Here is a 22856-nt window from a genome sequence, read left to right as displayed (position 1 = left end):
AGCTCAATTTGTTCTAACGATGAAGTCTGTTGCCTGGCTAAGACGCTTAATACTCTTACTTTACATGTCCCACTGTAATCTGGTGACATTCCAGTTCATCTGTGCTTCTCTGCATGCAATGCAGTCTTTGTATACACACAAGCATGACACAAGAGACCACAAGCAATTATAATTCAGCATGTTAAATGTGACAAAACCCAGAAAAGCAAGAAAATATATAGCTAAGACATGTCCTTAACTCAGGTTCATTGTACATATGTAACATAGGCAACATGTCTGGTATAGAAGATACCTTACTGTTTGGAGACCCAGGTATCTCCCAAGCACAAAAGGGGAAACTGAAGAGAGTTTCCACTGCATACCAAATTCCTTTCATATTCCTTTTCTTCAATTGTTTATAAACATGTATATGTTAATTTTTGAAGACTAAAAGGGAAAAAAAACTCAGAGAAGGGCAAGATAGATGACACAATGGACCACAATGGCTTGTTCATAGTATATATAGTCTATTGGGTAATTTTTAATTTATATAAGTGCTTCTCATTATAGCAGCTATATAAGGTATACAGATAATCTTAAATGTGTGTTACTTATTCCATTGTAATGGCATCTGAAATTACAATCTATCATATAAAACACATTTCAACTCGTTCCAACAAACTTTTGGGGTTAATATTCCCAAAGTGCTTTGGAAATTGATACATAGATCTTTTCCCTAAAACTTTTTTACAATATTTACCAATCTCACCTACTGTATGAGATTATGGGTTTATATGAGCTGCAATTAAAAAAAAAAAAAAAAAAAAGCTATGAAAAATCTGAAGTGTGTAGATATTTTTAACCGTTAAAATGTTTTAAACTCTCAAAATAACAAGGCATTGTCTTCGTTTTTGAGAAGTTTGCAAAAAAAAATTAAGTTATAAGAACACAAAATAAAATAAATAAAGCATTTTTGCATAGCCCTATAACTTCAAATGTTAAACACTGTTTGTGAAAAGGGATAAAATTAGGACATATATGTCAAACTTCTGCCCAAACCAAATTATTATGGCAGTTATAAACACAGACAATTGAAACATAATTTAAGTGCTAACAGTCCCTTAAACACAACAGCATTGATTATTAAAATTCAGTTTGTATTTGACAGAAAAATGTCTACACCAATTTAACCAATAATAGTTAGCTCTTCATAAGAAAAAACAAAGTAGTAATAATCACAAAAGAAATGCTGAAGAGAAGATTTTCTACATGTACAAATGGGGTACATTTACAGTATATAATGAAACAATTATGTCCCATTGACACTACAATTCTGTATTATACCCACAAAAACAGGAATTGGCCACTAAAATGTCTTCCTTAACTTTGTTCTGTTTAGGTGCTGCAGCATATATGCAAAATCACTTCATTCTATACAGACTGAATTCTTATAGTATCTAAGCACAACAGGTTAAGAATGGTGTTTCAGACTCTGAATTCCGTTGCTTTTTGTGGTTTAAGTAAGTGACACTGTATCTTTGATGACGTTGTTGCTTCTGCGCAGTTTAAGCGCCCAAAACAGTGTCATGCCATTCTAATCTGTCAAACCATTCACAATCCTTAATATAGGAAACATTTTCCAAAAGGAAACAATATTTTATAAATCTAGGTCTTAATTAGATCTGATATTCTTAGGTTAAACAAAAACATCAAAATAAAGAAATTACTGTGCAAACACATACTACTTTGTGCATATCACTGTAGTTACCCACTAATTAGGCTACTTTTTATAAATTATACAAAGGCACAATCTGAAAATGTATTCTCTACCTTTTCTCATAATTAGCATCATAATTGTGAATAGTTAAAATTAATTACTAAATGAAAGGGTTATTTCTTCTTGGGGGGGGGGGGGGAGGAAGAGAGATCCTTCCCAATTCATTCATACAATATTCCTCAACTTGTGACATTATGCAGCTTTGCTTTTCATTGAAAAAAATCTTAAGTGATTATAAAGAGAAGATTAACCATTTAAAAATTAGACACAGTCAATATCATTCCCTACTTTTAGTCCTCTATACTGATTGTACAATGTTTTAAATTTTAACTCCTCTTCAAACTGACTAGAATACGTTAAACAGATTTGTACGAAGATCAGACAGGCATGGGACTGCGATTATACATCACAATACCCTTTTCTTGGTTCACAGCTCTATTCATCTTTTTGAAACACTGAAAGACAGATTGGACATAGGGGAACGGATTAGCCACAGGATGACCTGTATTTCCACACAAAAGCCTAAGTGTGGAAAAATGGCACCCTGTGTCACCCATTCTTCACTTCCTGAAAAAAACATATTCATGAAAATGGCCATTTAAAGAGCTCTTTCCCACTCATCTCAGAACAAAATGTTCATTGTTTTTTTTACATCATGTTGAGTGTACAACAATGTAAACTACTATTAAGTTACCTTAATTATATAACCTATATAAAATAATTTAAACTGAAATGGGATATTTTAAGTGGCATGTGTTCAGCAAAGCACAACAACAGAAAATTTACAGTTTGCAAACTCTACACTAGGAGGGTGCTATATTTCAACCATCTATCAATGTGACTGAATGTTTATTTGCTTTTAAAAATAATCTTAGCTGGATACTATCCGTTTATTTTAAGTAAAGTTCTGAATTCTATATGCTATGTTTTCAAATTTAAATTATAAACATATTTCGTACTAATATGTAATATATGGTTACCATGAATCAGTAAAATCACTCATTCAAAGTGAGTAGCAGGAAGATAAATACAGAAAAAAGATGTGATGACTGTAAAAACTGGGCAAGTTTAATCTTGAGAAGAAAAGACGGAGGGACGACCTGATAACAGTTTTCAAATATGTTACAGGCGGTTATAAAAGGGAATAGTGATCAATTGTTCTCTATGTCAATGGACAGTAAGACAATAAGAAACAGACTTCATCTGCAGCAAAGGAGATTTAGGTTAGATATTAGGAAAAACTTTCTAACTATAAATGTACTTAAGTTCTGGAATAGGCTTCCAAGGGATGTTGTGGAATTCCCATTACTGAAGGTTTTAAGAACAGTTTGGACAAATACCCATCAGGGACAATCTAGGTTTACTTGGTCCTGCCTCAGCACTGGAGGCTAGACCAGAGGACCTCTTGAGGTTCTTTCCAGCCCTCTATTTGTATGATCCTATGCAGCATTTTCAAGGGACTGTTATATGTAAATTTTATGATACGTTCTATCACCAATGGTCTCTAGAAATGACAATAAAAACTAAATATAACTTGTACACAACATACATGTACCATATAAGAAAAGAAAAAGTAGACCTTTACTTAATTTTATATAACTTTTTTGTAATTCAGGTATCTTCTTACACACAATATAGAGAATTGGAGTATGTGTCATTTGTACTGTCAGACTGTTTCAGAGATATGCTGTCAAGTAGTTTGATCAGGCTAGACAAACTGGCAACCCACTTGGTTGCTGTTCTGAGGAGAGATTAATTTGACAGCCCATAAGAAATGATCAAATGAAGGTACCTTAGCATTTAACTGAGGATTTTGGCTATATACCTGGGCCACAAACAATGGACCCAAGCTGTCCACAGGACTCTGATGTGCAATAAACTTAAATTCACCAGTTGCCAATAAATCAGTGTTTCAATATTATTATTTGGATTCAGACATTCTATTCTGTAACATCTCAGTGCAATTGTTTTTAATTAAAAAAAGAAGTCTATCAGAAGCAAGTTTCGGATGTTCTGAAGACAGGCAGAAGTAATCTGTCAAATGTATTCCATTGATGTATGTTCAGTAAACAAACATACTGGTACTGTAGGGAGATGATGAATGTTCTGATGGGGAAGTTGTTTGTTTTCCTCACTTTTTCCATGCTAACAAAATGTTTCTTTTTCCCTTCCACCCGTTTAAAAAAAAGTTAATTTTCCAATAAAAAAGAAAAGGGAATTTTTATTCCTTTAGGCAAAATGAGCACAACATGTAGGTGTTTTTTTAAAGAAACCCAAAACACTACCTAATGTTTCTCCTTCCCCTAAATAAATAAATTCAGCTCAATACATCTACACATAAAAACAGATCAGTCGATTAGTGATGGGGGGTGGGGGAGGGAGCTGTGCAAGACATGGAGAAACTATATGGAGTTTTACCCAATCCTATTAAACTGTACAATGTTATCACTCAAACTGCAGTGCAGAACACATACAGTGCTGAATGTGAATGTTATTTAAAAAAAAGTCAAAATGCTAATATTAAGATTAACCAAAATAAATGCATTCAGGCTGAGAGCTAATATGATACACACAATCCAGACTTACACTCTTTATACAGCTCTCTGTGTGTGTCTATTAAAAAAATGGGATGAAAATACTTTCGTCCACAGAAATACACAGACAGACACAGTTAATAAATTACCCTACAGGCTCAGAAGCACATCAGTTTCATCTAGTCATTTCACAGCAGAAGGACCATAAATATTGGTGGAGAAAATAATGCAAAATGTGCTAAAATACTTGGTTGGGTGGTCACTGATCCCTTCATTAAAAAAAGAAAAAGAAAATGCAATTGGTAGTTAATCTTTTTGGCCAACAATGCTAAAGAATACTTTCTTTTAAACTGTTATAAAGCCCTCCTTCCTATCGGATTATTTACGGTAATGAAGGTGTCAAAATATAGTAGTGAAAGCATAAAATTGCAAAACATGAAGGCAAATACTAACAAAATTAGCTTGAAATGAATGGCAATATATTCTTTTTTCCACAATGTCTTTAAAAGAGTTCCCTAATTAGGCAGAAAATATATGAACCTGCTATTGTGCTAATTTGTTTGACTATTAAATTAATGAATATCTGGGAGGCATTATACACATAACACAATTAAAGCATCTGTAGACCTCTTAAAAGAGAAATCTTTGGCTAACTTCTTAGTGTAGGTAGCTATATAAATAGCTCTTCTCCTACAACTAACCAAATCAACCCTGATGCTTTCTTAGTTTACAAATGCTTTACCAAATGTACAGTACTTCCTGGACTGACTCATGTAAATTACACACCAGTAAAGATCTTCCAGCGGCTGCAACATTGTCACTCTGACCAATCTTGAGTGAAACTTTGTCCCAGTCACACAGGACTTGCTTCACATTTGGTACAGCAAACACCCTAACCTACGATGGTTGTCACTGTTCAGTCAAGTACTGAGATATTTAGTAACGTGCACTAAAAAAAAACTCAGCTTGGATCCCAAAACACAATCAAGTAAATTGCAAGCGTTTTGACAACGTTGCGTGGTTTACAAAGCAGCAGCAGATCTCATTCCCCTTGCCTCCCCCACACACAAAAATTGTATGCACCCCTAACTCATTAAGCTCCCATCTTCACATTGCGTTTGTATCACGAATAACCAACGGAATCATTATTTCAGCAGAAAAAATGGGTTAGTTTCCTTGAGGAGGAGAAGGGGGGGGGGGGTGAAGAGGGGGGGAAACTGAACCGAAGGTTTCCTTCGCCGAGAAACGTCCTGTATCCACTTAACCAGAATGCATCTTACATTTTTTGTTTCCTTAAGGAAACAAAACATTTTCTCCACTGATTTGTGATGGTGATTTTCTGAACACAGCAATGGAAAAAACAAGAACCCTGGAACCATGCAAAAGGCCTCTCTGCCAGTTTTAGGGCAGCGAGGAGGAAAAGGAAGGAACCGAATGCCCAGAATTTGCTCTGCCCTGCCCTTTCCACAGAACTTTAGTGCCATCTATTGAAAATATATTGAATTTAAAAAAGAAAAAAAATAAGCCACTTATTGATTTGATATAAAAATAAGACATTTACTTGTGGTGGTTTTTTTGGTTTATTAATACTCAAACGATGACTAGTGATCCTCGGTCTTCCTAATAGCAGAAAATCTTGTCCATGCGCTAAAATATCTCATTAAAGCCATGAGACATTAAAGCTCAGAGAATGCACACATTATGTGTGTGTTTGTGTATATATAAAAACATAAAAATCAGGAATGCAAACCTACATCTAGCTACCTTCTAAATAAAAACAAGCGGTTTTAAAGTGGGGGGGGGGGGGATACAGTAGAGCCAATGCTGTAGCTAGAACATACTGGAAACAATAAAAAAAATTAAGGCACCTAGTAAGAGACCTTCGCGCTGAAAGAACAGGGTACGTAGACATGCAGATATAATTACCTTCTTTAAGGAACTGTGAGTGGATGACAAATATAAGAAAACAGCAGATAGCTGCTCCTGCTAATGCCCATAAAGCTTTCAAGAGCTGCATCTCGGTTTGAAACTCAGTAAATACCCAGAAAGTCACACAATGAATTTCCACAGCGATGCATCAACGTTTCCCCTTTTGCGCCAGGCTCGGCTGCTCCCCAAGCAGTAACCACACTTCCGAGAGAGAGCGAGCGCTCAGGATTTGGGGAGGGGGGGAGGGGATTTACAACAAAGTCTCAAGCAGCAGCAGCACCATGATCTTCTTATGGACAGCAGCACAGAGGAAGCTGGGTCTGGGATCCATGAATCAGCTTTCTGTTTCCTCGTGAGTTGAGCAGCATTGAGGGTTGGGGAGGGAGTGAGGGAAGCAAATCTGGGCAGAATTGCGCAATAGCTCCCACACTGCTCCGGTGGGGGGTGCTTTTGCTGCTGCTGCTGGTGGTGGTTCAGTGACTGCTCCGGCTCAGCAGTGCTGGGAATGCGGGAGCCAGGCTTATCTGTCTAGGGCTTCGGGGAAGCCAGTGCACCATCGCCCGGCTTGCTGGGTTACCTGTCCGGCGGCTGCCACCACAATCTGTGGAGAAGGGGGAGCGTGGGAATGGGAGGGGAAATCTCTCTTTACTGCAACTTCTCTAAGCTGATGATCACAATCTGAGCCACCCACCAGGTTTGGAGAGCTTCTCCCATTCAGAGCAAATCAATGTATCCTGTTATCCCGGGGACGTGTAGGTACCAGCGGGCCACGGTGCAGCTCCTGGCGTGCGCTGCCTTGCAACGCCGCTTGCCTTCACTTGGGCTCTCACCTCCCGCTGCCTGATTCCGTCTTCGTCCGGATCCAGCCAGCAGCCGGGATAGGGAGCCCTCCCCCGGAAAGGCTGCGCTGTGCCGGGGCCGGAGACCTAGTTCACTTGCCCGCCTCCAGATTGAGGAGGGGTTGCATAAGTCTCTGTGCGCTTTTCCTGCTGCACCCGCAAAGCGCTTTCCAAACAGGTAGCTGCCGCAAAAGAAATCTCAGCCTACAGGTTGATGCCTCCGTAGCAATCTCCCTCGCGCGCTCACACGCACACACACACTCCAACAATACAATTCCCAAGCTTGGGGTGCTGCTGCTGCCGCCGCCGAGGGGGAACGAGCGGGTGCTGAATGATCGCAGCGGGTCGTTGGCGAGGAGCAGCTCCCGGGCCGTCGGGTTTGGAGGAAAAGCGGGAGGAGGGTTGGGGAGCTGCTGGCTGGCTGGCGGCAGAGAGGAGCTGATTTGTGAGGTTCTGCCCGATCGGCGCTCAGAGAGGTTGGAGCTGTGGGCTGGGTGTCTGGATTGACTGCACGCTGCACATCTTCCACTCAGTCTCGGGTGGAGTTGGGCTGTAAGCGCAGCCTGGGGCTCGCTCGCTGGAGCGCTTCCTTTCGGGGTCGCGTTAGACCTCTAGGCTGGGCGTCTTGGTGGAGGCAAGCTCCCAGGGAGTATCGGGGCTTGTCGGCTCAGTCTGGCTGGGCTCACGCAGCGGATCTCGGTGTCTCTCCGGGTGCGCGGGGAGCGGAGGGCTGGGTGCCCGGAAGGTGCAACCTCCCAAGGTGTAGTTGTGTGGCTGGACGGCCGCACGCTGAAGATCCCCCTTTCTGGGTGTATTTGGGCTGCTGTAGGCTGGGTGCCTGTAGAGATGCAAGCTGCCTGCCTGCGCTGGGGCTGTGAACCGGGAGCCTGCCTGCATGCAAGCTCCCTGGAGGTACTTCGGCCGGGGGAGATCGGCGGCGGTAGCGCCTCAACGCGCCCAATCCCAGCCCCGCTCCGTCGCATTTAAACCCTGCCGGCTTCCCCTCGCAACTTTCCCCGATTTCGCTCCCCGGGTGGTAGTGAGCATGCCCGAGAGCTGAGCCTGCGCAGCGCTCAGCCGGCGCTCGCCGTCCGGATCTGCTCCCCGCTGGGCAGAAGAGGGGCAAGGTCAAGCAGGGAGGGGCAGGGAGGGGTCGAGAGGAGGGGGCGGGCAAGGAGCAACCCTGTGGGCAAAGGAACCAAAGCGGGGGGGGGGGGTGGGGAGCGGAGCGAAAATGTGGGAGAGGAAAAGGCCAAAGGAGCAAACACCAGGGTGCCAGGAGGGAAAGTGGGTGCAGAAGCGGGGCGACTAAGCAAGAATGGGAGAAGGGAGCAGAAACGAGGGAGGGGATCAGAGGAGTAAACATGGAGGAGAAGGGTTGGATCTGTGATGATCACACTTGTCCTTCCCTTTTCCTCCTCCCCACGCCGCTTCCTTGCCCGTGGAGATAACCCTCCAACCCACTACTGAGAAGCAGGGGACAAGCCAGTCCTCAACTCTTTTTTCTGGGGGCGAGGGTAAGGAGGGGACCGATTATTTCAGGTGCTGATTCTACACCCACACTGTTGGTGCTGGGGAGCTAGAGGAAAGAGGCCGCATTGCCCTTTCACTAGTCACCCTTTGCCCCTTAGAGAACCTGTGATTCAATCTCATTATTTGAAACCTGTAATGTACTGTGAGCGCGCCGGCTAAAGGCAGCACTAATAGGAAGCCGATTGTATAAAACAACCCAAACCCGGCAAGCATATGAGCAATGTGAGTCCTCATCTCTGGTATAACTCCATGGATTAAACTGACCCTTTAATTACCACTAGAATGTCATGCCAGTTCAATAAGCAACAGTTATTATTTTAGTTAGACTATTTGTCTCTACTTTTGTACAGTTTTATTGTAATATGTCAGTGGTTAATATTTTCACAGGGATTTAGGGTGGATTGAGAATAAAGCTCATCCAATGATTTTTAAGGTAGAATTAAACTAAGAAAATAATCCTAAAAATTAGTCAGTGGTGTTTTGATATCTTTTTTGTTAAATGCTTAAAATATAGCTTGTAATAGGTGCTTCCATATATTTACAAGCCAGTGGAAAAAAAGATTTACTCCATTTTAAATTAGAGATAAAATGTTGGTGGGCAGCTGTCTCTTGTTGTTGATCCTGCTTGGGATACAGTCTGTTCTCTAAGCTTTTTGGTTCTTCAGTGACAAAGAGTGGAGAAACAGTAAAAATATCTATCTTTTCATTTTTTTACTTCATAAAACTGCTATATCCCTATAAACCCATTTGCTGCCCTCATTTAAGATATTTGAAGATTGTAGTTTTACAGAAGCAACATTATAGTTAAATTTGAGATGTTCCATTTGTAAAACCTTTCATTCAGAACTGTACCTACAGAACTGTACCTACAGACCAAACCACATCTGCTTTCAGTCCACAGTTTGTGGGGTTTTTTTTAATGTATGAAGAAAATCCATGAATTTGAGTTGTAACAGTATGAATAAAATTGAAATAACTTGTGATTTTTAGTCATTGGATAAAAATAGCTCAGAAATGGTTTTTAAAATGCATCAAACTTGGAATGTATGAGATCCAGAATGAGCAATATGGTCCACGTATTTGAAAATAATGGATTTGGAGATAAAAGTTTTGAAAAATCTTGTGCAATACATTTCTTTACTTATTGGCAAGTTTATGCAAGGACATACTCCAAGAGGGTCAAAATCTCCTCTTAGTTGCACCTGTGTCAACCCACTGAAATCAATGAGCCTAATTCATCTTGCATTTACACTGGTTTAAACCAGTGTGACTATTTAGGGGCTACTCCTCATTTAGGGTCTAATCCAGAGCCTATTGAAGGTTGTAAAGAGACTCCCATGTACTTCAGTGAACTCTGGAGTATATCCTTACACCATTAAGAGATCAGAATTCAAACTCAGTGTACAACACTGTGAGAGCAAAATTTGGTACAGAGCTCACATTGTAGAAAGCTATTCAGTCTCATAGCAACAAGAGTTTCCGTAGGAAATCCCATTTGGGAGGAAAGTGGTATCTGGCATGCTGTACTAAATATGGTTCAGCAAGTTTATATATTTTCTAAATATCTTGGACCTTTCAAGCAGAATGAGTCCTACTCAAAAATGACCTTTCAACATGTCAGCTGCATAGAGGTATATAAAATTTTAAAGATAATGGTATAGCTAAATCCAATAACAATATTGCAAATGCCCAGTGTAGCCGTATATAAATAAATCCCCTTTTAGAAATTTCTCTATGGCGTTCTATCAAGGGCAGGGAGAAGGTGGGGGGCAAGATTTGGTGTGTCACCCCAATGGAACAGGCCATAAGACCGACTTCCAAGCCCCACAGATCCTGAGGGATATGCAGAGCTATCTGTGCAGATGTCCAAAGCCTCTGTTGTAGCTCTGCCCCAGGTATCCCCCAGTAGCACAGATGCAATGGAGCAATGTGTTCTGGGGATATGCCCAAGCTGTGGCTGCTACCAGGGACACTAACCTCAGCCTGTATTTTCTTTTCCAATTAGACTACAGAATTGATGGGGAGATGACGATGAATCCCAATCCCCTCCCCTACAAAGATGAGTGAAGGAGATAGTGTTACAGAAACATCTCAACTGCACTTTTGTAGAAGTGAGAGATCCCAAGCAGAAGGTACTCTCTAACCACAGAGCTGGTGGGGGTGGAAATGTTTCCCCCGGTTATTGTCAGGGAGCAATCCCAATGAGTATTTGATGTGTGTGCTTATCCCACTGCATGGAAGATAATAGGAGAACCATATAAAATTTCCAAATTTTTCTTTTCCCTTTTTTTAAGAAACACAAAGGCCTTGTAAAAATTGTGTCCAGATCAGCTCATTGTTTTTCTCTTACATCCCATACAATTTGGTAGTGATCATTTCACTATAGTATTATAAAACCGCTGTAAGAAACTCAGTAGCAAATATATATTTTTCTGTTTAATTCTGTAGGTTCATAGACTATAAGTAAGGCTACGTTTTAGTGACGGGTATTTTTAGTAAAAGTCATGGACAGGTCATGGGCAGTAAACAAAAATTCACGGCCTATGACCTGTCCATGACCTGTACTATACCCTGACTAAATCTTGGGTGCTTGTGGGTGTGCCGCAAGTGCTGGGGAGGTGACCCGGGGGCTGCTGCAAGTGCTGGGGGAGGAGGGGTTGGCGGGGCTGGCAGCCTCCCTACCCAGCTTCTCGGAAGTGGTGACATGTCCCTCCCTAAGCTCCAAGCTCTATGCACTGCCAGCTCTGCAGCTCCCATTGGCTGGGAACAGTGGACAATGGGAGCTGTGGGGGAGGTGCCTGTGGGCAGAGGCAGCACATGGATCTAGGAGCTGAGGGAGGGCGAGACATGTTGCCACTTCCGGGGAGCCCACCTAAGATAAGTGCTGCCCAGAGGTCTCATCCCCTCCCATGCCCCAGCCCCCCACCCTAAGCCCCCCACCATCTCCTGCTACTGGGGGAGTGGGGGCCAGAGAATGCCCCAGCAGTGGCCAGTGCAACTGGCCCAGGGGATGCCTGAGCTGCTCGGACAGGCCCAGAGACAGCCATACCGCCACTGCAGAAGTCACGGAGGTCACGGATTCCATGACAGACGCGCAGCCTTAACTATGAGGCTAGAAGGGACCACTGTGATTTTCTAGTCTGACCGCCTCCAAAAACACAGGCCCTAGGATTTTCCTGAACTAATTTCTATTTGAACTACAGTATGTCTTTTAGAAAAATACCCAGTCTTAATTTTGAAATTGCCAGTGATGGAGAATCTACCACAACGCTTGGTAAATTGTTCCAGAGATTAATTACTGTTTAAAATGTGTACTTTAGTTCCAGACTCTATTTGTCTTCAGCTTCCAGCCATTGGATCTTGTTATAGTTTTGAAGAGCAAATATTTTTCCCCCCTGCAGGTACTTATAGACTGTGATCAAGTCAGTCCTTAACCTTCTCTTTTTTAATTAGATATACTCAAGGAGCTCAAACACCAAGGCATGTTTTCTAATCCTTTAATCATTATCATGGCTCTTCTCTGAACCTTTCCCATTTACCAGCTATACCAGGGTGTAATGCCTAGTTAGTACATGTATGAAAGGAGCCCCATGTAGATTCTTTACAGATGTGTAGGTGGTACACCCTTAAGAGAAGTGAAAGAGGTAGCTTGAGCTTTGGTAGAATGGGCCCTAACTCCATGAAGAGGGGAAGTTCCTCTTTGTTCACATCAAAACAGGATGCAGCTCAAAATCCCTTACAACAGTTTTTGTGAGGAGATTGCCTCCCCTTTCTTCTGCTCAGTGATGAAAATGCTTGGGGGTTTTCCTAAAGGAGGCCTTTGTCCTCTGCAGGTAAAACAACAGTGTTCTACTGGCATCCAAAGAATGAAGCTTCTTGTCTTCTCTAGTAGTGTGAAGTTTAAGATGGAAAATGGGAAGATGCGTGGGTTAATTCAAAGTGAAATCAGAAATATCCTAAAGTGAATGTGGGCTGCAAACTCAAAGGCATCTTATATTTATGGAACATAATGTATGGAGGGGATGCCATAAGTGACCCAAGCTGTCTAGTGGAGGTAATTGCTATCAGGAAATCTACCGTTATGGAAAGATGTAGAAGAGAGCATGAAGCTAACAGCTCAAATGGTGGATTCATAAGCTCTGACAGTACCAGATTAAGGTCCCAATTCAGTGAAGCAGTTGATACTGGAAGAAAGGTTCTGAGAAGGTCTTTCAAAAACCTCATAGGCATAGGATGGGTGAATGAGCAATTTTCTATTGGAGGATGAAAGGCATTAATCGCTGCCAAATATACACACAGTGTGCTGATAGATAAACCAGATGTCTTTAATGCTAACAGACGCTCCAGGATAATAGGGAAGTCTGCCTCCCCTGGAGGCTCATGATGGTGCTAGCATCAGATAGAGAACCACTTCCATTTGGCTGTATAATATTTACTTACAAAGAATTTCCTGCTGTTATTGTGGATGGATTGGATCTCCTGAGCATGACTTCTCTACATTAGTCATCCATCCAAATACCAAGCTGTGAGATGGAAAAGCACTGGATTGATGGATGGTCACTCTCTTATCCTGGGTCAGAAGATTTGGCAGCAGTCGTAAATGTGTGGCTTAGGGGGCAGGGAGGGGTCAACTGGAGGATGGAGGTGAACTAAAATGAACTTGGCCACCAAGGCACCACTAGAATTAGTGTCATTTTATCTTGCTTCATCTTGGGTGGGAATGCAAACATTAGTGGTTCCAACCACTGCACCAAGAATGTGTCCTCTTGAGCTGCATATGAGCAGAAAGCTAGATACTTGTTTATTTGTGATGCCAAGAAGTTCCACTGTCAGAAGATGCTCAGTATCACTGAGTTGTGGAGTTCCCAGTCGTGGTCTCTGTGGAAGTGTCTGCTGAGATTGTCCGATGAGGTGTTTGTTATCCCTGGAAGGTTAAAGCAGGTTAAAGCCTAATCAGATGCACCAATTCTAGAGTATGACCACTTCTATGCTAAGAGGGGTGGACCTCATACCCCTCTACTTGTTTATGTTGTCATGTTGTCCAACATGACCAGAACATGTAGATTGTGTATGAAAGGAATAATCTTATTGCAAACTTTGTATTCTCTTCAAATTTGAAGGAGGTTGATACGTAGTCTGGATTCTTGATGGGTCCAAGAGCCCTGAGCCACGTGGTTGTCCAGGTGTCCCTGTCCCATCCCCCAGGGTAGGTATCTGTAATTACTGTAGTTGAGGCAAAACAAAGGGAACTCCTATAACACATGGGTTTTCCCACCAGGTGAGAGCTGTCAGGATGGTCTAGGGAATTGAAACTCCTTTGCCTAGAGAATCTCAATTTGGGATATAGACTGTCTTTAACCGATTCCTGAAGACACTAAAGATGTCCAGGCATGACTAAGCTGTTGTCTGAGTGCTCAGGCAAAGTTGGGTGTTGAGATCCGTGAGGAATCTGCCCTGAGGTAAGAAAGCTCTGGCTGAAGGAGAATCCAGAGTTGCTCCAATAAAATCTATAATTTGGGGCGGGGGGTGGATTAAAGTGGATTTTTCTAGGTTTACCTGGAATCCTAAAAATTACAGGAGGCTGAGGAGGGTGAGAATTCTCTATTGGACTTCCCAAGATGACCTCCATGTAAGCAGGCAGTCGTCAAGGTGAGGAAATGGGCTGCCATGGCAACAGAACTACGTTGCTACTATGGAGAGCACCTTTGTGAAAACACTTGTGGCCCTTGAGAGATCGAAAGGGAGAACTCTATCGTGGTAATGATTTAGGCCCACCATGAAGCTCAGGAATTTCTTGTGCACTGGGTGAATGTCTGTGGAAGTAGGAATCTTTCAAATCAAGAGCTGCATACCAGTCACCTGACTGGTGACTTCAACTGGTGTACAGGGGGTCAAAGGGTTCAGGAGTGGTTTGGGCCTTGTGGAGAGTTCCATGAGGTGTCTTCAGAGCCAGAACTCACAGGATTGCTGCATTTGAGAAGGGTAGGCACAACAGATCTCTCACTTAGAAGGAAAGTGAGACTCCCTGAGACAATACAAGCAGAAGTAGTAGATGGCTAATCAGAAAGACCATGGGGTAGGACACACAGGAATTGAAGTCTAGGATCTTAGGCATACTAAATGCCAGGACAGGGAAGAGGGGAAGGGGGGGGGCTCTTTAGCCCCCAAAACACTATTAACTAACTAATTAGTTTGTGTCTAGGTTTAAAGGGGGGGGAATCAATTTTCATAGCAGGAAATCAATGCTAGCAAAGCTGTGAACACTGAGGAGATCCATCTTGGACCAGAGTGGTTGAAAGGAACTGGAAGTGTAGTTGGTCCGCAGCGCATTGAGATGCACATTGCAAATGTGGACCAACAGACGTTGCTGTTGAAGAATCTTCTGGTCTCAGGTACATGGATTGCTTGTGCACGCACGGGGAACACCCAGCAGGGTCACTACTTAAAGAAGAACTGTGGTATTTTGTAATTTTAAAAAGTGTTTCAGTTCTTTGAAATTACTGCAGGGCCATTTTAAGATCCCCCTACTCATACCTGTAATCAAACCCTTAATTTCAGTTGTGTTGAATGTCTTTTGTGGGACAATAGATTTGGGGGTTTAATTCCTTTTTGTTCAATATAGTCCAAATTCGTGCCTGGTATAATGCAGTTATGGCAGGGATGGCTTTACCCCATATGCACTTACATGTCTGGAATCCACTGCTTTCTTGGAACCATACCAATTAGAGCTCATAAAAGATCTTTTCTTAGGCTATCTAGGCCAAACCTTTTGCCTGTCTCTGATTGTTCCCACCTGAACTTTATTTAGTTTACTTCTGTGTTACTCAGTTGATGGATTGGTTAGGATGGAATAATCTCCCAAGTAACTGATGTCAGGTCTACCAGTTGGGACAGAGGTGGCATGTGGAGGGGCCACCCCTCCCCAGATTTCTGCTAGGGTTTATATGCCCTGCCCTTAACCCTGCTGCATACCATCAAACCTGTTAAACTGTCCCCATTCCCCGCTCCCCATCAACAGTTATACATCATCTCTGAGTTGGGATGTCCTTGACATTCAGTTTAACAGTTTACTTTGCTCAGCTTCATCCTGTTACTCCTATTTATCCTTTCATCATGGTTACACCCATCACATACTTCTGTATGAGCATTAGATTATCTTTTCCCACCTTTGATTGTAATCTGGCCAATTTGGATATCATAGTATAAAAAATGGAGAGAGAGAGAGAGTGTGTGTGTGTGAAAATTCTTCTAATTACCCTGCATAAATTAATTCCTCTCCCCCTTAAGTGATTTTTGTTTCTGTCCTCAGATTCCCTTACAATTTTTAAACATCCGTCTGCTACTGAGATACTCAGAACAGTATAGGGTGATCTAAATATTGGGCCAGATCTCCAGCTAGTGAATACCGGGGCCGGGGGAGGGGGGGGGGGGAGGGAAGCGGAGATGAGGGGAATGGATCAGCATTTCCCGTCAGTACCTGGCCCAAGTCGGGGAAGCTAATGATCCAACCAGCAGACCAAATTCGGTGATGAATCCTAGACACGTGCCACCTGAGGCACATTGCGTGTATGCTAAGATGAAGAAGAATATCCAGGTAGTTTCACTGAAAAAATACCTTAAAGAAGCTCTGACAGATTTCCCTGATCTATGACATGATATACATGCATCTACCATGTCAGATTACAAGTTCACATCTGTTTCACCATTCTATGTCTTTTTAACAATTTTCTTTCTCTGTGGCTTCCTAAACATTGCTCCCTTTCTCCCTTCACTTCATTTATTTAAGTGGGTGCTACATTAATAAGTTCTGTTATTTCCTGACAGTCCAGACCACTTGTATTTATTTGTTCTTGCAAAGTACAGATTCTTAAAAGGGATTTTGTATCTCATATTCTAGAATAGTCAATATAATCAACTTCTCCTTTATTAATGGGCCAACTTTTTTCTAGTGTTAATTCTTTCTGAGACATTTGTAAAATCTCTTCTTATTCTTCTTACTCCTTTTGGATAGCATAAACTCATTGTGCTGTTTTGCTGCTCTTCTCTTGTCCCTACAATATTTAACTGACTTTCTATTCTGGGTTAAATCTCATTCCTTTTCTTTATTTATAGAGAAAGAACTGTGCCAGTAGTTTTTTGTCAGGTGGACTGTTGCCCACTAGGATCTCATTTGACTTTTTCACATATAACAGCCATCAGTTGGTAATAATTTTTGTCCACTATTGATTTAGGATGTATTTGAGCTGGCTAAGATTAGGTAAAAGGGTCTATAGCCCAGAATGAGCCCTTGAGCCATGTATTAAATTACAAAGCAATGAGCAAGGGGACATGACCAAGATGCCAGGCAAACTTACAATGATGTTGCAGTAGAACTACACTACCATATGCCTTCCTCTTCTATGCTGTAACCATAGCACACCTTCCACCCAGCCACCTCCCTTACAGTTATTCAAATCCTTAATTCCTCACCTCCGTCACGTTGCCTATTTGTTTTTATTATTATTATGTCATATTTTTATGCTTATTCTATAAAAAAATCACCTACCCTTTCCATTAGGTACTCTGCAACCCACTTAAAAACACAGTTATAAAAACATATTACTAGGCCTTATGCCTAATAGACATATCTAATAACTTAGCAGCTGAAGACATACTTAGATATTTACAGTCTCCCACAGGAGTCCTCCACATCCCTCCCAACTAGGGGAAACAAATGGGCCTCGCAGAAAGCAGTGAAGGTTGGTGAACTAGGAATACTTCAGACTGCGAGGGGATGGGGAGTGAACTGCACAGCTAATGGGCCCGCACAGACCATACCCACCAACTGTCCCATCTCTTATAAGTGGGGCTCCAGCTTAGGCCACCCTCTGATTTTAAGGTGGCACTATGACATAGGAAGAGATGCAATATTTAAGGGAAGCCACCTAGCCCCTTTAGGGCTTTATACATCAACAGCACAAACACCTTACATTTTAGACAATACTTGGCAGCTGGTTCTGATCCAAAAGCACTGGTGTCATATCCCAGAAAGATGAACCCTGTAACCAGTGAGTCTATAGGTAGCAAGCTGCTCCTTGACTCTGGAACTCATTCCCCTGTGCCTTGTACACCAGATGGCAGATTTGTTAACTTTTAGGGCATGCCAAAAAAATCATTTTCCACTCAGGCTTTTAATTTATGGGCTAGGTACCAAAACCATAGAATGGCTCCCTGTAGATACCTATGTACATTTGAAGAAATAAAAAAATATTAATTTGACAGAACCATCCAAATGGGTGCATCCCTTACTGAGTAATTTTTGATATTACAGTGGCCTTTTGTACTTCCTCTCCCCTCCCCCTGCCCTATTTTTTTGGTTTGTTTGTGACCCTCACTTGTGTCATAGGATGGGTGATCTCTTACATCCGGGAGGAGCCTAGTGAAGCCAAAGCAGGGCTGTGAGGCTGCAAGACATTGCCCAGGTGGCTCCAGTTGCAAGATCCGGGCCTAGTTTGAGATTGTATTCAGGGTAGAAAATCATTACCAATCAGCTGTTCAGGTAAGAGGCCATGGTTGAGATTTTCAGGGCTGACTAAGGGGAGTTAGCCACACAAATCCCATTTGAAATTAAAGGAAGTTGAGTGGGTAAATCTAGCTAGCTTTGAAAAATCTCAACCCATATCTTTACTGGTACACAGCACTCCTTTGGGGTGCTCAAAATAATAAAAGTGTCAACAACTAAGCAATCAGAAGTGTGAAAAATAAATCCAATGCTAGGTCTCATTAGTCAAAGAAAAAAAAATGGTTTCCACCATTTCAACTGACTTGTCTGCATAAGTTAAGATAAATCTTCTTAAGGCGTCTCCAGAATTAAAATATAATGGTTTAATTTGTATTAGTCCAACATGTGATGAGAATTCCATCACACCAAAAGTATTATTGATTAAAATGGTATTTGAAACTAAGTTATAACCTGTGTTACTAACAGAAGAAATTAAGAAATCTAAATTTGGGGCATACATATTTATCAACATCATTTCTTGTTGATGCACCTGGCCTGAATGCTGGCATCCTCTGATAGTACAGTTTGGTAACAACAGCAAGTGGACAGAAATATTGGCCATTTATCCCAGAAAAAATGAGTACTTTGTGTCTGAAGACAGAGGTCCCTGGGGAATGCCATGCAGAATAAGCAATGAGTAAAAGTAAGAGATGGCAAAGTTTTAAGGTGCCAGCAGTGCCTACTGATAGACACACAATAAAGCAGCGCAGCATAGGAAAGGTCTGAGGGTAGATAGGGAAAGTAAAGTGGAGAAAGCAGGAAAAGCACGGTTCCACATAAGGATGCTCCTTATATGCCCCAGCATGCCACAGGATGGTAAAACTGTGATGAATAAACTGGAGGGTCTGTGACTAAAACCTCGTGGCTATGTTCAAACCACTGACTCCTCTGCACACCGCAAGGGTTGATGATGAGGGACAGCCATCCCGCTCCTATAGATTCTTTTGACTCCTTCCCCCAGCTCTTCATACTCTGCTGTGTGGGAAAGGGGGCTGTTGCACAAATATGGCATACCTACCAGGAACCCCAGATGCGCTGCCACAGTCCTACTGCAATTGAGGTGTGCTGTGCACAGCTGCAGATGTGGGAGTGGCTGTCCTAGTAAAATGTGAAGCATGCTGGATGGTATTAATGCTGGGTGAGGAAATCTCTTATACAAATCCCTTAGGAACAGTCAAAAAATAGACCCAAACAATGCTCCCCCGCACTCTTCCGCCACCAAAAAACAGTTTAAAATTTTTGGATTCTCAGCGCCGTGACCTCTGAGGGGCGGGCGCCGGACCTGGTGGCTCCGCCCACGTTGGTGTTAGGGGAGGTTTGACCCTCAGCGGGGCTGTGGGGTATCCCACCGCCTCGCTACAAGCTAAAAGTAGACCCAAAAATTAACAATAATTGAAATTTAACAAAGAAAAAAGACCTGATTTACCACTGTGTTACTCCAGGTTTATGCCTATGCAATTTCACGAGTTTCAGAAGTGCTACACCTGCATAAAACTGGAGTAATACAGCAGTAAACGGGCCCCAGAAGTTTTAAAATGTTAAGTTACTGTTGGGCCTAGGTTCAGGACTTCATTCTATTTCACAATCTTAAGTAAGAAAAGGAGGGAGTGGTTTTCAAGTATCTCATTTTAAAATGCAAATTTATTTGTAATTCTGTAATATAAAACATTATATTATACATGAATGGCTTGTAAAATGTAATCTATCTTTGGGATATTAAAAAAAGTAAAGCACTAATCCAGTCTCACTGGCTAAATATTACCAAGTAGTATGAGACTTCTTTTGTTAAGCAGGAGAAAATAGATTACTATAAAATAATCTGGGGGTCAATTCGGGACTCTGTGCTATGAGGAATTAATTAAATGAAGGCCCATACACGTATATTTGTAGTGGGGGTAATGTCAGAATTTGAAGGTTAGCATCACTACACACACACACACACTCTCTCTCTCTCTCCCTCCCCCTTCGCAATCACCCTTTCCCCCCCATACGGTTTGTTTTTGTATGTATCACAGTACCAGCATAGTGAGAGATAAATCACTAGAGTTAATGAAGATCCATCGTCCTCATACATTTAGTTTTGGATTTTACAGTTCTACCAGGAGCATTTTTTATGCATGCATACACTATTTTAAAACAGCAAACTTTAATTAGAACAAGAAATGAAGCATCTAACAAACAACAACAAAAGCCAGTTACTGAAATGGTAATGCCCACCACAGGTAGAGCAATATTGTGTGTATTAAGCCACAGCCTGCATTGATGAGCAGCGCACGGAAGGAATCAACACCAGTGAAAGTTCCACAAGGCATTCTGGTTCGGTCAGTCACTTTATCGGTGTTGAAGCATATCCCAAAATAAAGGCTAAGACACCCCTTAACATGGTGCAACATGCTGAGATTGCTCAACTCTAAATAGGGTAGAATCATGGCCCCACTTTTATTCCACTCTTTTTGGAAGTCTAGTATCATACTATCCAACCTAGACTCTCTGGATATTTGTACTCAACAGCAGAGATTGTGGCTGGTCTCCGAGCAAGGGAGAGGAAGCTTCTTGAGTCCTCTTCACCTCACTTGCATACCCATGCAGGAACAGACACAGAATGCCACACAGAGTCTGTTAGCATTGCTGTTTTGTGAGCCATTGCAAAATGATTTTCATATTTCCCAATAACAGTAATATTATACTTTGAATGGTTTTATACAAAAGACAATTTAAATAAATATTAAAGTATGCAAATAATACATCATAGTTTTCATGCATCCGTTGCAGCATGTGGATTAGATTATTAATTTTATTTTTGCAAGTACACCATATTTTTATGTAAATATTTCATGTGAGCTTCAACCTAAATAATTTGTTGATTAAGATACCTTTAGAGCTCCAAGTTATAGCCTATTGTCTGAATGATCCATAGATAATGGGGTTATCGAGAGATTTTTAAACTGTATATTTTAAATCTACACCACAGTGCTTTGAGGATGTGTCAAGGCTCAATGTATTCCTTACCCATCTCAAAAGCATCTTGGAAACACCTCAGGCCATTGAGATTTATCCATTTAAAAATAGCTGTTACAATCTGAATGGAAGATCTATAAATGATTCAATTGAAATCACTTCTGAAAGTGCAAAAGGAAATGAAACAAAATAAATTATGTTCAGATAATATTAGGGATCTAACAACCTACAAAGCTGAACATTTAGAAGTAAGATTTGCATAGTCTTTCCTTATATAATCTGTGTGTGTTTGTGTGTGTGTGTGTGTGTGTGTGTGTGTGTGTGTGTGTGTTGCAAGAGGCTGGGGATAGTGTGTATAAACTCTTTCTGATTTTAAGGATGGTTTTTGTGATCACTTTATTTTAATAAAATACACACTCACATGTATACCTAGTACAAATGAAACTAGGAGAAGGCTCTCGCTTTCTTTTTGGAAAGGGACTAACTATTCACATACTGTCTCAAAAGAACAACAGACAGTACAAATTATCTGTCTAGTTATTGCCTTTTAGTAATACTCAACCTGTACTAAGTAAAAACTAATCTGTAGTGCCAAGAAAAGTGAGATCCATGAACAACTTTGGTTTGTTACCATGAGGAAACGAGAGGAAAATATCATTTCACAAAATATTAATGGAACACCAGGGAATTCTTTAAAAAAGAGAAAACAGCAATTAAACTGTTATCAGTAATGGCAATTTACTCCTAGCATTTAGAGAAGAGGAAATGCCAAAAATCATCTAACCAGTATCAATTTTCTGTTCCAGCTGAAGAAAGAGGATATTTTAAATATTAAAATGTAATTGCCAAGATTTTAAATATCAACCACCTTTTAGATTGTTTTCTATTTTTTCCCGTAGACATCATGCAAAAAAGTTGTTTCTCTCTCTCTCTCTTTCTTTCTCTCATTCTCACCCTCCACATACACACACACTTTCCTTATCATTAGATCTTTAAATCTGACATTTATCTGGGATTTCACTTTTCTTTTGCTCTGATTTTATCTTTCAAGAATACAGAAAAGTTACTGAAGTGGGTGCATATGTCAGGTAGTAAACTGAAATATTAGATAGTATTGGCATGGCTATGATTAATTGCACATCGAAGACTATTGCCTGAGAGTTAAGGTTAGTCAGGAGATTAGCAAGGGAGAAGTTGTTTGATGTAAGAATGTACGACTGGCATCAAACTGAAACCATAGGAACCAAGGTGCTTATCGACAATATTGTCCTATCAGAGTAAGAGGATGAGATCAGTATTTGAGCCCTTGACCCTCCTACTATGAAAAATTATTGCAATGTACTTTGCCATAAGGAAATTGTTCTCATCCTTTTGATAAATATCTGATGTATTTTCTCTGCTGCTTCTCACATAAAGATGGCACCAAGAAGTCATCTGAATTTGATACAGCAGCCATCAAAATAATAATATATCTGTAAAATTCTGAGTGGGATTAACTTTTTCCCTGTGCAGATGAAATTTATGCTCAAAACTTAGAAACAGAAGTTTACATTTGCATTTCTTTGTGGCGGTTCTCTCTCCTGATTGGCTGATTATCTGAGCTGAATTTTGTAGACAGGTGCTCTGGTAAACTCCTTGTTCAAACTATATTAATATTCTGTTTATATCACTATCTATTTGTGTGTACAAATACAATGTTATCAAAGAGGATTACCCTGCCACAAAATGTGAAATATCTACCATCTTTGAAGAAGATAAAAATAACC

At 41.2% G+C, this 22856-nt stretch overlaps 1 protein-coding gene and 1 long non-coding RNA gene across 16 annotated transcripts in view; one reads left to right on the top strand and one right to left on the bottom strand.

Annotated features, from left to right (window-relative positions):
* TAFA5 (TAFA chemokine like family member 5) overlaps positions 1-22856 on the bottom strand; it is a 582613-nt gene that overhangs the window by 401547 nt on the left and 158210 nt on the right. For 5 of the 12 annotated variants that reach the window (XR_010589848.1, XR_010589841.1, XR_010589846.1 and 2 more), the window contains exon 1: positions 6217-6739. The exons of the other annotated variants lie outside the window; for them this stretch is intronic. The gene's annotated coding sequence lies outside the window, so the exon portion shown is untranslated. Of the gene's footprint in view, positions 1-6216; positions 6740-22856 lie in introns of those variants that run through there. 12 annotated transcript variants of the gene reach the window in all.
* The window catches only part of LOC101944515 (uncharacterized), a 31361-nt gene continuing 14889 nt past the window's right edge, over positions 6385-22856 (top strand). The window contains exons 1-2 of one of the 4 annotated variants that reach the window (XR_006173043.2): positions 6385-6571; positions 10597-10723. This is a non-coding gene — a long non-coding RNA (uncharacterized LOC101944515). Of the gene's footprint in view, positions 6572-7589; positions 7971-10596; positions 10724-16071; positions 18130-22856 lie in introns of those variants that run through there. The other 3 variants (XR_010589852.1, XR_006173045.2, XR_010589853.1) reach the window with 3 other exon arrangements.

This window comes from Chrysemys picta, chromosome 1, assembly GCF_011386835.1.
Source record: "Chrysemys picta bellii isolate R12L10 chromosome 1, ASM1138683v2, whole genome shotgun sequence".
NCBI classification, from domain to species: domain Eukaryota; kingdom Metazoa; phylum Chordata; order Testudines; family Emydidae; genus Chrysemys; species Chrysemys picta.
The sequence above is the reverse complement of the archived record's forward strand: the minus strand, read 5'-3'. Positions and strand labels throughout refer to the sequence as shown.